Source organism: Meleagris gallopavo, chromosome 2, assembly GCF_905368555.1.
Source record: "Meleagris gallopavo chromosome 2, MGAL_WU_HG_1.1, whole genome shotgun sequence".
Classification (NCBI taxonomy): Eukaryota; Metazoa; Chordata; class Aves; order Galliformes; family Phasianidae; genus Meleagris; species Meleagris gallopavo.
In genome coordinates, this window is record NC_139405.1 from 24,267,143 (window position 1) to 24,280,849 (window position 13,707).

General features: G+C 41.6%; 1 long non-coding RNA gene across 23 annotated transcripts in view; it reads right to left on the reverse strand.

The window, feature by feature from the left end:
- LOC104909589 (uncharacterized) overlaps positions 1 to 13,707 on the reverse strand; it is a 299,514-nt gene that overhangs the window by 262,425 nt on the left and 23,382 nt on the right. For 4 of the 23 annotated variants that reach the window (XR_014881991.1, XR_014881986.1, XR_014881990.1 and 1 more), the window contains exon 1: positions 3,708 to 4,049. The exons of 2 other annotated variants lie outside the window; for them this stretch is intronic. This is a non-coding gene — a long non-coding RNA (uncharacterized LOC104909589). Of the gene's footprint in view, positions 1 to 3,707; positions 4,071 to 13,707 lie in introns of those variants that run through there. 17 more of the 23 variants (XR_014881983.1, XR_014881989.1, XR_014881985.1 and 14 more) reach the window with 11 other exon arrangements.

Below are 13,707 nucleotides of genomic sequence, written 5' to 3' on the forward strand. Positions count from 1 at the left end.
TCTAAATAATTACATCCCTAAAATAAATTGGAAATGCAGTAATGCATGAGTGAGACACCGGATGAAATTGCATCTAAAGTGCTGATTCATGCTAACGCAGAAAATCTGTTTCTACACCGGTTGATGTCAGGCTGCATTTTATTCAAGCCAATAAAATCTTTTGTGTGGTCTCTTGACCTCACTAATTACTTGATTTACATTTTAGACAATAATGCCGCTTAGTAATGTAAAAAGGAAGTGTTCCCATCCCGGAGTGTTATCCCTGCATCTCCTCTGAAGAAACTTTAGACTGGAGAATGCTGCAAGTGAATAGGAGTTCACTACGAACCAGCTCGTAATCATCACTCTTAATTGGTTGACCTTCGGAGTATTTAAGGTTTTACATATCAATCGTAACCAGCTTGCCCAGAGAAGGCAAAATCTCCAGTTATTCTGACTTACATGATCCTATGGAGAAGCAAATCTGTCCCAAGCAGGCTCGGGGGAAACCAGGATGCAATCCAAAGATGTGCAGACACTTTTCATTTAAACGTCTTGCATTTAAAACCCCGAAGTCGTCTCAACGGTGTGGTGGTCAAATGCCAGTACAGGACTTAAAGGAACAGAGGCTGGGACCATTGTGCAGCATTATAATCTTGCATCTTTAACAAACCTTATTGTACTAAACCTTACTGTACTACAGACAGGAACTGCATAGCTTGGGAGAAAAAGCATTATGCCCTTGAAGCCATTCTTTCTTATACCAGAGTAAGCTTCAGAAGAAGCTGCTTCCATCTACCTTCTAATATCATCTTATGAATACATAGTATCTCTCACTGGCAGAGCCTATAATCCTTTCCAAAATCTATGCTGGCATCACTAATGTGATACAGATAAAGAATTAAATACGCAGAGATGGACTTGAAGTCAGTAGCCTGGTTTTTCAATTCCCTGTTTTCCTTCCAGTCACTGTAAAGGGTTGTTGAGATAGTATATATAATAGTTGATATATATATACACATATATATAACAGTTTCTTCAATTTAAAAAGTCTCTGAGAGACCACACAAATGTTTTCCTGCTAAATATAAACAGGTATAAGATCAACTCAAAAGGAAGTTGATCCCCTAAATGTCACATTTGGTGATCATTACAATATCGATGAGTAGTCCAGCAGTTAAGGCCACTTCTATCTGGAGATACACTGTGCATATATGAACTCAAAGCAGAAGCTAGTTGAGGCCACAGAGAATTACCAGAGTCACTGTTTAACACACTTCTGTTCAAGTGTTCTCCTGTTTTGCCATTCAGTTTCCCCAGGCCCAAATCCACCCACCTGTGCTCCCTGTCAGTTGAGAGCCACCTCACTTACACCAACACAAATTCATGGAGGGATGTGTATCAATAAAACAGGTGGGATCTGCAGATCAAAGTTAATTAAAAAAAAAAACAAACATGTTTTTGCCGCTGGATTTTTTTGTTTGATGTTTAACCTGGATCATTTCAGCACAGATGCACAAATGGTTTCATCTGTATGAACAGAGAAATAGCAATAAGTAGCCAGGGTGAAAAGGAAGGATTTTGTTGAATTTGCTTCATGCCAAATTCAGTTTAATGTCTCTTTACATCCTCAAATTTACCAAAAGACAGAGGAAGGAAATGATTGTTATTTTCTAAGAAAAGATCTAAAATATTATTAAATCATTATTGCCACTCTCGGTGATATTTGTAGAGTCATGACAGGTGAAATCCCTGGTAACAAGAAAAAAGGCTATGTCACACCTGCTATTAAGAAGGGTAGACTATCAACATGTCAGCCTCTCTTCTGTCCTGGGTAATAACATAGAACAGATCCTCCTGGAAGTTATGCTAAGGCATGTGAAAGAGAAGGAGGTGATACAAAACAACCAGTATGGCTTTACCAACAGCAAATCTCACTTGACAAATGTAGTGGTTTTCTATGATGGTGTAACAGTATCAATGGACAAGGAAAGAGCCACGGATGTCATCTATCCGGACTTCAGTGAGGCCTTTGGCATGGTACCCCGCAACATCTTTCTCTCCAAACTGAAAGAATATGAGTGGGTGGACTGTTCAATGGACAAGGAATTGGTTGCAAGATTGCACCCAGACAGTGGTGGTCAATGGCTCGATGTCTGGATGAAGATCAGTAACAAGTGGTGTCCCATAGGGTTCAGGTGCTGGGACAAGTGCTCTTTAATATGTTCATGAGTGGTATCAGCAGAGGGGTCGCATGCATTCTCAGCAAGTTTGTGCACCACGTAGCATGGTGCAGTTGACACATCTGAGGGATGGGACACCATCCAGAAAGATCTGGACAGACTTGAGCAGTGGACTGCCCAGGTGAACACCATGATGTTCTACAAAACCAAGTGCAAGGTCTTGTGTCTGTGTTGTAGCAACCTCCACTATCAGTAAGAGCTGGGGGATGCAAGGATGGAGCACAGCCCTGCCAAAAAAGAACCTGGGGTTAATGGTAGATGGGAAGCAAGACATGAGCCAGCAGTGTACTCTCACAACCCAGAAAGCCAACAGTATCCTGGGCTGCACCAAAAGCAGCATGGCCAGCATGTTGAGAGAGATGATCCTGCCCCTCTGTTCTACATGTACTGCATCCATATGTGGAGTCCTTAGTACAGGAGAGATGTGGACCTGTTAGAGCGCATCCAGAGGACGCCCATGAAAATGATCCAAAGGATGGAACATCTTGCCTATGAGGACAGGCTGAGAAAGCTAGGACTGTCTAACTTGAGGAAGAGAGAGGCACTAGGGATACCAGATAGCGGCCTTTCAGTATCTAAAGGGGAGCTACAGGAAAGACGGGGACAGGCTCTTTAGCAGGGTCTGTTGTGACATGACAAGGGGAAAAGGTTTCAAACTAAAACAGTGGTGATTTAGACTAAATATAAGAAAAAAAGTTTTTACAATAAGGGTGGAAAAGCACTGGAACAGGTTACCACGAGAGGTAGTGGACACCTCATCCCTGGAGACACTCAAGGTCAGGTTGGATGGGGCTCTGAGCAACCTGGTGTATCTGTAGGTGCCTCTCTTCAGTGAAGGAGAGTTGGACTAGATGACCTTTGAGGTTTCCTTCCAACTCAAACCTATGATTTTATATTGTTTGTATTTGCATAGGAAACAAGTCTTGGACATATTACATTCACTTTTTAATTCTGCTCTATATTGATACACAGGAAATGGCTCCCAGGAACCATCTGAAGAACAACTGATCATAACTGATGAAACTCTTTCAAATTTGCCAATTCCTGGAATTTTTTGGTTGTTTCTTTCCCCCCCCCCCCCCCTCATATGATGCTGCATTCCTCCACAGTCACAGAGCAAATTCCACTGTAGCATATAGAGGAAAGTTTCCTTCAGTTTGCAGCACACAACTGTGAACATATTTCAACTCTCAGAGGTGCCAAAAGCAGCTCAAACCATATGAGTGAAGAGGGCTCAACCCTTTTACAAAGGAGACCATGAAGTTCCCACCCCTACAACTGTAGTTTTTCCCCACTAACAACCCAGATTATAAAAAGTTAGAGAAAATTTAATACTGTTCAAATTACTCTGGTTCACAAATTTAGCAAAACTGCAGAGAACACAAGTAAGAAGCAATTGTTATCTTGGATACAAAAAATAAGGTATACGTAGAGAATTTTTAAAAGAGCACATATAATAAAACACTGGATAAGACTGAAACCTACTACAATGGGCTTTTGCAGAGACCTTCAAGACAGATCTTCGTCAGTTCAGACAAACTCCTTGTAGAATAAGTCCCTTGGTAACTATTATCACTTGGATGCAACTTACAGCACAGAAGTCCTGTTTCCCTGCAGCTGTGAGGGTGTACCATATAACGCAGTGCTGTGCACACCACGCTTCCTGCACTCTTTCTATATCTGCTATCCCATCAGATAGAATATAGGGTAAGAGAGATGGACTTTCAGTTAGAAACACTACAGTTTTTCTGACCAAAACACATTTGTATTGTCATTAGTTGTGTTTGGTCGACACATCTATGGAGACTGCAAACACAGTGTAATTTTCCTCCAGTGAGTACACAGAACTAGGCACAGCAGTGCTTCTATCATGATTGCAGCCTCCTGATATTTCTGCAAGGCAAACACAGTAACATTAACAATTAGTCATTGACTCAGATAAGGCTCTCACAGTTATATATTCCCCATTCAAATCACTGAGGTTGGATGGTGGTATAAAAATCTGACAGTAAGTTATAGTACTCTTCCATAACCCCCAGGATACATGTTCCCACCTTTTCCCATGGCCAGCACTAACACTTACTGATCTCCTAGGAAGAAGGTTCACAGAGCTCGGCACTTCTTTTTCAGGTTACTTTCTGGCTGGATCAGCTCCCTGGAACAGTGCAACAGGGAATCCTGTGAGCACTGGTGGTGGTGTAGAAGGGATAATAATATATTACTGCATGTGGGAAGTAGAGAAAGAATGAAATTGGTGCACAGCTTGATATGGCATATGCTCTAAAGATTGATTAAAGGGGAAAGCTTTGACCATCATGAACCAAAGGGTGATCACAGCCTTGGTCTGAAGTTCTCTGCAAAAATCCATAGAAAAAAAATGCATAACCAAGCTGTGAAGAGAGGGAAGATCAAAGTTCTCCAGTAGGCATGTGTTTGGCAGATAGTGATAACCCCCGGGCAATGATAAAGCAAGAGCAACTGCCAGAAATAAACTGCTACACACAGGAGGACTCCTTCCAAATACCTATGCTCAGCCCCTAAAAATTAAACATAATTGAGTGATCTCTGACAATCCCTTCATCTCAGGTGCTGCTCCCCTGCAGGAGGAACCTAGGGGCAGGAGCCAGCTAGAAGGAGTTGCTGTGCTGCTCAGAGGTTCCTGTTGCACACAGAACTGACCAGCAAGACACTACAGGAGACCGACTTCTCTCAGACATTTTCAGCAATTGGTATTGTTGCTATGCCAGACTCCAAGTACAACCCTTTTGCCTGCAAAGCCTTCACATGGCCCTAACACACCACCTGCCCCAAAAGGAAATTGCGTATAATTTTAGTGGTAGGCTTCTCAGAGAAGCTTTTCATTTTTAAGATATACATAAATTCATTTGGTTCTCAAAATGTACCTCTTAGCAAAAATGGCCATCAAGAGTAGAGAGTAATGAAAAGCTGTAATACCAAGCTGCAATTTGTATTTACCAGAACACTCAGAGCTGTTTAAGGAAAGGTTCAAGCACAAGTAATTCTTCTCTTAAACAGAGCTGAGTCTAACTAGCATTTCAGGAGAAAACCTGCCCAAAACATTTGCAAAGCAGTCCCACAGTCAGAACAACAGGGAATAAATAAGTTTCTCTAGACAAGAGGCTTGTCTCCTAGCTGCAGATAGTCTGGGCAATTTCCAGCAATGCAAGGCAGAAAGTGCAAGGTTCAGCAGGGATGCCCTGGAGATGGGAAACCAACCAAGGTCAGTGCCAAACAACTGTGATGATATTTTCCAGGGTACCTACCTTAAACCTTAACATATCTTTCAATTTAAACCGTTCTACATTTGTTATACATTATTATGAACAGCCAAAGTTATTTATCCTGGGAAGATTCTCTAGCTAGCTTTGGCTCAGGCTCTTTTCTGAGCACAGGGACATGAGGACCAGAGTTTGACTGTCAGTCATATCTCAACAGCTATCGATCAGAAAACTATCGTATTACAGAGTCCGTTCCAAATAGTTAAAATATTCCCCCTCAAACCACTCAAGTTAAATTTCTCTCACAGGACAAGTAAAAGAGGAAAAAAAAATAAAGTAAAATCAAAGAAACACTGACACATTGTCAGATTAGACGCTGGCACAAGTTCAGATCTCACATTTGCAAAGCCCCAGATCTAAACCCCAAGTAATGAACAAGCCTGGATCTCCACGCTTTGTCTTCTTGGAAATCAATGTCTTTCCCATAGTGTACATTTATTTAAGGTAAGAGCTTAGGCATTTTCTAGCAGAGCAAGATTATACAGAAGCACAGCAGCCCCAGGAGAGGCATCTGCTCAAAACAACAACCTGCAGGACTTGGGGAAAGCAGGAAGACAAAGGAGGCAGGCTAGAGAACCAGCAAAGCAGCGGAGAGAAAACTGCTAGTGCTGGAACTGCAGTGCATCAGAGGAAAGCTAGGAGGCTTTGATAGATGACTGTTGCACCAGCCAGTAAGCAACACCCTCTCTTACCACTGAAAATGATGATCTGAAGGACATTCCTGCCCCCGTGGCCCTGAAGAATACCCTGCTCAATGCCTGCTTTGAAGGACTCCATTCTCCTCACCCCACCTCCTGTCTATAACATCAGTAAAATGCCATGAAGCGTGGTACAGTGGCAGCACTTGTGGAAACCTGCCCAGGCATTTGTCATCCCAGTGCTGTCTGAAGCAGCTCAGAGCAGATTACATATGCAGATGTAAAAGTACCTAAAGTGAAATTCTGGCCCTGTCACACTAATGGCACTATTCTCAAAGGGCCTTTCAGACCACGTACACAGCTCTGGACGCATACAAAGAAATAGGAAAATCATTTCAGCCTACAGCCCCCAGATTCCTTGTCCTTGGCCCAGACCAATGTAAATTCTATCCAGAAGGGTTTCCAGGAGGCTGAGACTCTCATGCCTAGAAACTCTGCTGAAGGGCCTACAGCATGCAGCCCCATAAGAGCCCTTTTAGGACTCTACAAAAGGCTGATAACTGCTGAGACTATTGACATGTAGCTCACATAAGGAATTTATTTCTTTTACCAGGTGAAGTAGATAAAGTTCTCTTAATCCTTGCAGAATGTTAGAAAATATGTCTGTTTCTCCTTTTTCTGATACTTCAGACTGCCACAGTTTGCCTTCCTTCTGTAGAAACTCTAGAGTAACAGCCTCGGCAGTGTCACAGAACATATGAAGGACCAGAGGAAGATGACTCTAAGTACTTAGAACACTGTCTATTTAGAGTGCCTGAGCTCAGACAGAAGAGAAAATGGAAAGAGCATGTAGAATATAAAAGGAGAACAGATCGTTTGGATATCTACAAAGAGGGAAATATTAAAAGGTCTCATCTATACTGCCCTCTCCAACAAAGCTGAGGAAAAATATCAGGGGATTTGGAAAAGAGTATCAGTATACCTCATATACTTTGTAACAATTCTTGGTTAAACCAATCTGCCAGACTTAATGGTCCCATTGCACTACAAGTTCAGATTTTGTGGACACTTACTATTTAATAGAAATTTACCCAATTTCCAGCTTCAGAGAATACCCAGCTTTTGGGAGGGCTTAAACATGGAGACTAGGAAGCCTGAGCCTGTGTATCTTAGCTAGGCTAATTATCAATTGCTTGGCAAAGATGCAAACATACCATAATTCTGTGGCACTTTTGCCTTACCCTGTAACATCAGCAATCAAGAATGACCACAAAAAGCATGCCAGGCATTTCCATTCAGCTGCTAAATCTGAACAATTTTGCTTACAGAAAGTCTGCCAGTTACAAAAATAACTTCATTCCAGTTGGTTAGTGGCAGGGTGAGGGAGTCAACAGGACATCAGTACTGCTGTCCACACATCATGTTTTTGCCAAGAACATTTAAAAAAAATCTGGATAACATATGAGGAACACCTACAATTTTCTGTGCATGACCCACTGAATATATTGCTTCAGCTGATCTGAATTATATCTTGCATTTGCAGATTTATTTCAAAGAGCATTTATAAATACAAGAAGAAAAACCTGAAGCGAGAGTCATAATTTCCATAGTCTTCCCTCTGTGAATAAAGGCTATTACTTCTTTTGAAGACAGAAGAGATCACAGTGCTCATACCAATAGATGAAAGTTAGCATCCAGCTCAGGTTAGATCAGAACACATGCTAAAACTTGACAAACTTTTCAAATTGGCAGCACATTTCGACTTCTGTAAAGCCCAAGGTTTCGTAAAGCCATGGCAGCATCTAATCACAGACACTCAAATGTCAAAGTTGCCACAAATGACTATACTGGGACAACTGCATAATATCTGGCTCTACCTGATGTCTCTATCCTTACCACTCCAGTTACTCAGTGTAACAATTAATGGTGCAACAAAGTTGGAAGAGTACTGAGGATGGGCTGGTGTATTAAAATGAAAAAATAAAAATAAAAAAAAGCATGCTTAATCATTGAAGTTTAAGGGCTATCCCTTAAACTGTGACCAGAGCAAAGGCATGTGGTTCATACATTTGCTGATCAAACTTGGGCAGAGGGACCTTCACGTGACATCTCTTTTAGCTGTCTGAAGTTTTGAACCACATCTTGTAAGGTCCTCAACTGTCATTTTACAGGCTTAGGTGGCAAGTTTGTACAAGGAGGCCCAGTTCATCCAAGTAGATCTTTCCCCAGCCCACAGACTATCCCATCATATTCACAATGCATTGTACCAGAGTCTTTTCAAGGCCAGCTCACATGAGTATTGCGCTTCTCTGTGCAGCCAGATTAGGGTTGGACTATTTGTACCTGGTCTGCCTAAGAGCATAGAATTATAAATGAATTTCTGCAGTTTACTATCTACAGAATTTACATGGACATCTACAAGGAAAATGGCTTGAACTTACATTATAAGCAAAGAAAACCTTCCAAAGATCTTTTTCTTTTACCCATACATATGTCTTCTGAACAAAATAGACATGAAGAAAAATGCATGCAAGATGGAGATTAAATGGCAAGAGAAAAAGACACAGGAAGGTCAGAAAAATTAATGGTGAAAATCTAGTACCTTTTTTTTCTTTTCTTAACTGCTGATATTAATTATTGTTCACACTCACTGAAGCTGTGAACACAATACAAAATGCAAACGTTCTCCTTCACTCTTTAAATAAATTAGAACATAATTCTCTGCTCAAAATTCTTGGGTCACCCTATGAGGCAAAGGTCTCAGTCATGACCTCCAGCACAATACAGCTAAATTGAACTTGGCTAGCTGATGTGAAACAGAGCTTCAATAATGTTTGTTACATGAGCTTCAACAAAGTCATGATAAATGCTTCTCAGAACTCAAATGACAATCCTGGAGCATCCTGTATGTCCAGTCTAAGGAAATTTGTCATCCATTAATAGTTTTTCTACAGGCGCAATGTTTCTTCTTCAGAACATGGTGCCTTCATGATGGTTACTGGAGACTGGGAATAAGTGTACCTTCACTTTGATGATTTATTTTCCTCCTCAGTAAGTTCTGATATGACCTTCACCATTATTGTGCCACAGCGACTCACAGCAGTGCATTACAATGAGGCCAACATCTATCACGTGCTTTGCTCTTTTTCTGAATAAATTTGGAGTTGTGTGTGTGCACTTCAATCTCTTATTTTACATATGACTGGTTGTTTATGATAATAACAGCAATGGTGCAGTTTGCACACCAAACTAACAGCAGTTTCTGTTTTACAGTCCTGTATTAAGGCCCTCCTGGTGCAGTTACATGAATCACTCTAGCAGTTCATCATAACCAAAAGCATCATATCCTGTGCTCCAGCCCCGCTCTTTCCTCTCTGTCCCAGCCATATTAACGCACTCTTTCTCTTGCATCAAACTCTGATGTTCACCAGAGCTTTCACAGAGCTGATTCAGTTCATTAACCCAGGAGCAAACAATTCACTTTTTTGTCACGTTAGTTTTCTTCTGGGCCAGTGAGTTGAATCCATTTTGCTCACTGCTGACAAGCACTAGACTTGCAGCTGGCAGCCAGGAGCAGGGAAGAGAAGTAATGAAGATGGGGTGCAGGATGTCCACGATGCAGAAAGAGACATCACCAGCAGTAACATGCTGCTTTACTTCAGCAACCTGACTCTGAACAAAGAAGGTTTCTTGGCAGATGAGGAGCAAAACTTCTCCTCCTTGAGCTCTCAGCAGCTGCTCACAAACCCTTACTGCAGGCCATTAGGGATCCTGACAACCAACAGAGAGACTTTGAACCTAATCTAATACCCCATGGAAAGCCAAGGCAAAAAGTTTTGATGCACTCCCAACAGCTGTCATTGCTGGAGAAATACACTCTGCAGATTTCTGACTGTTTCCTAATGGATAACAGTTTTAAGCCATTTCATCACCTGCAACCAATTTGGAGAAAAAAACTCAAAAGAAACACAGTTCTGCACAGACCAATGGAGTAGATACCAGAAAGGCACAAAGTTTGCCATATTCTTAATCCTAAGGGTCTTCCTCTTCCTAGCATACTACAGACTGCCTGCCCCTCCTTGATCACTCCTGCTTCTTGCCAGCTTTCTACACAACTTCTTCCCATCTGCTGCTTCTTCCTACACAGAGACCTCTGGACATAACTCTACAGCTCCTACAGCCTACTCATTTTATAAAGCCTCTAAAAGCATTCTTCTGCTAGGCATGTTTACAAAAAATCAACTACTAATAAATGTCCGAGAAGAAAAAAAAACTAATACTTAAATATGTCTAGTGTATTTAATATCACCCTTTCCCTCCTCCCCCGTTCGCTGCATGCCAGGGCGTAAATTTAAGCTGCACTGGAGCTCAATTCCTTTGACTTGTTTGGAAATCTCATTTTAAGGTGCAATGCTTTAATACACCGGAAGTTCACCTAATTCCATCCAGTTTATTTACAAGAAAAATCACACATCATTAAACCCGACTCCATGTGAGCCCTTCCAACAATGAAAGCGATTTGTTACTTTTCCTCCAATAATAGCTATGAGGGAAAGGTTCCATTTCCACAGCTCTTTCTTGAAAACCTACCGGTCCACTACAATGACTGACAGAACTTTCAATAGAGTAGGTTGGACATTTATTCGTCATGGATTGATCCAAGCCCTCGACAACCTGATAGAAGATGCAGTTGACTGCTTTGTAAAACAGCCAGGATTTCAAAGGCAGTGGAAAGTAGTGGATAGCGTAGTGTCTAACCAGTCTTCTCAAAGGCAGAGTTAATCTGCATGATTCATTTGCTCAGTGGTACTCATCTATATATTAGCCTTTCACATAAAATCTAACCTCCATTACATACAAGGTTTCAGTTTAAACTTTGCTTCTCTTCTTACAGCGTTTTGCATCCCAAACACATTGCTTGTAACTTCCTAGCCAAAGTAAATGAGTTCTACTAATACACAGCAGTTATAGCTTGTGCAAGCAGCTCCTTTGATACCTTTCTCTGCCACCACCACACTGTCTGTGATACCATCAGGCCTAGGTAGAGTTACCATCCATAGCAGAAACTTTCCAAAAGCCACTCTTTACACCTTTCAACTCTGCAATGAATTGAAGAACCACTGCTGTGCAGGAAAACCCCCACTTGAAAAGAAGCTCTGAAATTATAGAGGAGCAAATCAGGCAGGTCCCCCTAGGTGGTAAAACAGGTTATGGTTTCCTTCCAATAACAGTTACCATAGCCTTTGATATTCTATCTACTTTATCAATTTCCCCTGCTTTCGTGGAGTAGCAGCTGTGATAACATAGAACCCATCTCCTGCACTGCCCACCTCTGCACAGAGGGAAACCAGTGAGGACAGAGCAAACACTTGTTGGAAGTCTTCAGCTTGCTCAGCCAGGAGGCAAAAGACAAGTCAGTATCTGACCCAGGAGTCAGAGGTCAACCCTCAGGGGAACCACCAAGCTGCTGGGTCCACTTGCAGCTAATCCCCAGTGAGTGCTTCTCCCCAAAGGATTTCTTTATTCCACTAGCTGAAAAAAAAATAAATAAATAACAACAGAGTTAACAAGCCCAGTAAAAATCCATGACTCAGGCAAATCCTTTAGGATCAAGTGTTCTGGGGGGGGGGGGGGGGGGGGGGTGAAACATAAACTAATCCAAGAGTCCAAAACATCTTTTGTCAAAGCCTTTTAAAACACAAAAACTATACTAGGGTCTCCTCGTTAGTTGTGATTAAAGGAAAGGCATTTCTTTCTTCCTTAACTAAGAATCTTTTCTCCACAACACAAACAATGGGTCCCATTGACGTGGTGCAGTGCTTTCTAATCCATTTGACCAGCTGGCTTTGTATATCCCTTATACATACTGCTGGAGAAGAAAGAAAGGCCTCTCTGGAGAAGAGCATCCATCTCCACAACGGAAATACCAGTTCAACTGCTGGATGGACTGCAGTGCTCTTGGGGAACAGATACAAACTTCTCTTTAATAAAAATATTTATAGTACATGGTTTTGAGTATCAAACAGTGACTCACATAAGTTATAAATGATCCTTTCCCTTTTTTCCCCCAGAAAAAATTATGTTTAGACATTAGTTCTGCCACCAGCTTTCAAACTTCGAAACACCAGCCATAAGCTAGCATGACGAATCCACTGTAACATCAGTTAAATAAAAACATCAGTTTTTATTAAAATAAAAATAAAAGTACCAGAGAGGTCAGTAAAATTTTGTAGACATCTCACAAATCAGCATGAGGACAAGGCAGGGCAGCACATACACAGCAGAAAGAAGTAGAGGTAATGGGAGCAGCCTGGATGACCTGGGAACTCCCTGCAACATGAGTTCACAGTGCTTGTTCTCCTGAGACATTTCTGGAGTCAGGATGGGGAGAGGTGGACATTCAGCTGCTACCAACCCTTTTGGCGGTTTCCATCTTGAATCAGTGCTGATGCAACAAGTCAGGGTTGCAGAATGCAAGTGCCAACTTCTATCCTGCCCAACCACGTGGCACAGTCCCTTTTCCCAGGGTCCGCATCCACTCTTCCTTTCACACAGTGAACTTCATTTATTGAAAAAGGAAAAAAAAGTAAGAAAAAATAAGAAAACCATGCACCAGGTTCCTGTCATTTTAAGAAGCTGAACTATTCCATAGGGCAATCCAACATGCACAGAAACCAGCACATGGTGATTGCCAGTACCACAGAAGCTGGAACCAACACAGGTGTGGGGACAGGATCTTCCTCTTTTCACAGCACCACGACTCTGCTTTGACCCAATCTACATTATGACACCATGCCCCAGGAAATATCCTTACCTTCCTATTCCTCAGTCCAAGATCACTCTTCTTTCAAAGCAATGCCTCTTCAGCTGTTGACTTTCCTGTCCTATCATCCACATACATTCTCATCATTCTCACTATTATTTTTTTCAAATACCAACAACTCATTATAGCAAGCGTTGGACCCAACATAGCTCTTTTCGCCAAATATTAGTTCTCATCAAAAGGAAATCTAAAAGATGTTCATGGATTCACGTGCCATGAGTTTCCATACAGCACATTTCAAATCCAGAACTTCCACTGGAAGCTGGTACAAATCACTGAGCACACCTGACGCAAATTAATTTGTACTTTCACACTGGGCCATGAAGTTTTCCCCAAATATGCTCTTCCCACATAACCTCTACTCAGTTTCAATTGCCTGAATTTTTAATGGATTTTCCACATTATTCACATCAAATAACATAGCTTTTGTCTTGCTTGCCATCTCACACCTCATTCTGTTTTGCAGCCTGTGTCCTTTTAACTAAGTAAGTCATCTCTATTTTGCTTCACATCCTGGGAGCAGAAAATTCACCAAACCATTGTTCTCTTAGTAAAATCCTAGCCCTAATTTAAGGGATGTAAGCACTGCCTGGGGCAGTACCAGGATGTGCTAGCCAGGTTGCAGTAGGTGCAAGGATAAGACTTGGAGTCAACAGCTGTTTTTTTTCAAGTGTTGTTGGAACTGCACTGTATTTTGGGCAACTTCTACAAGAGAAGACACCATG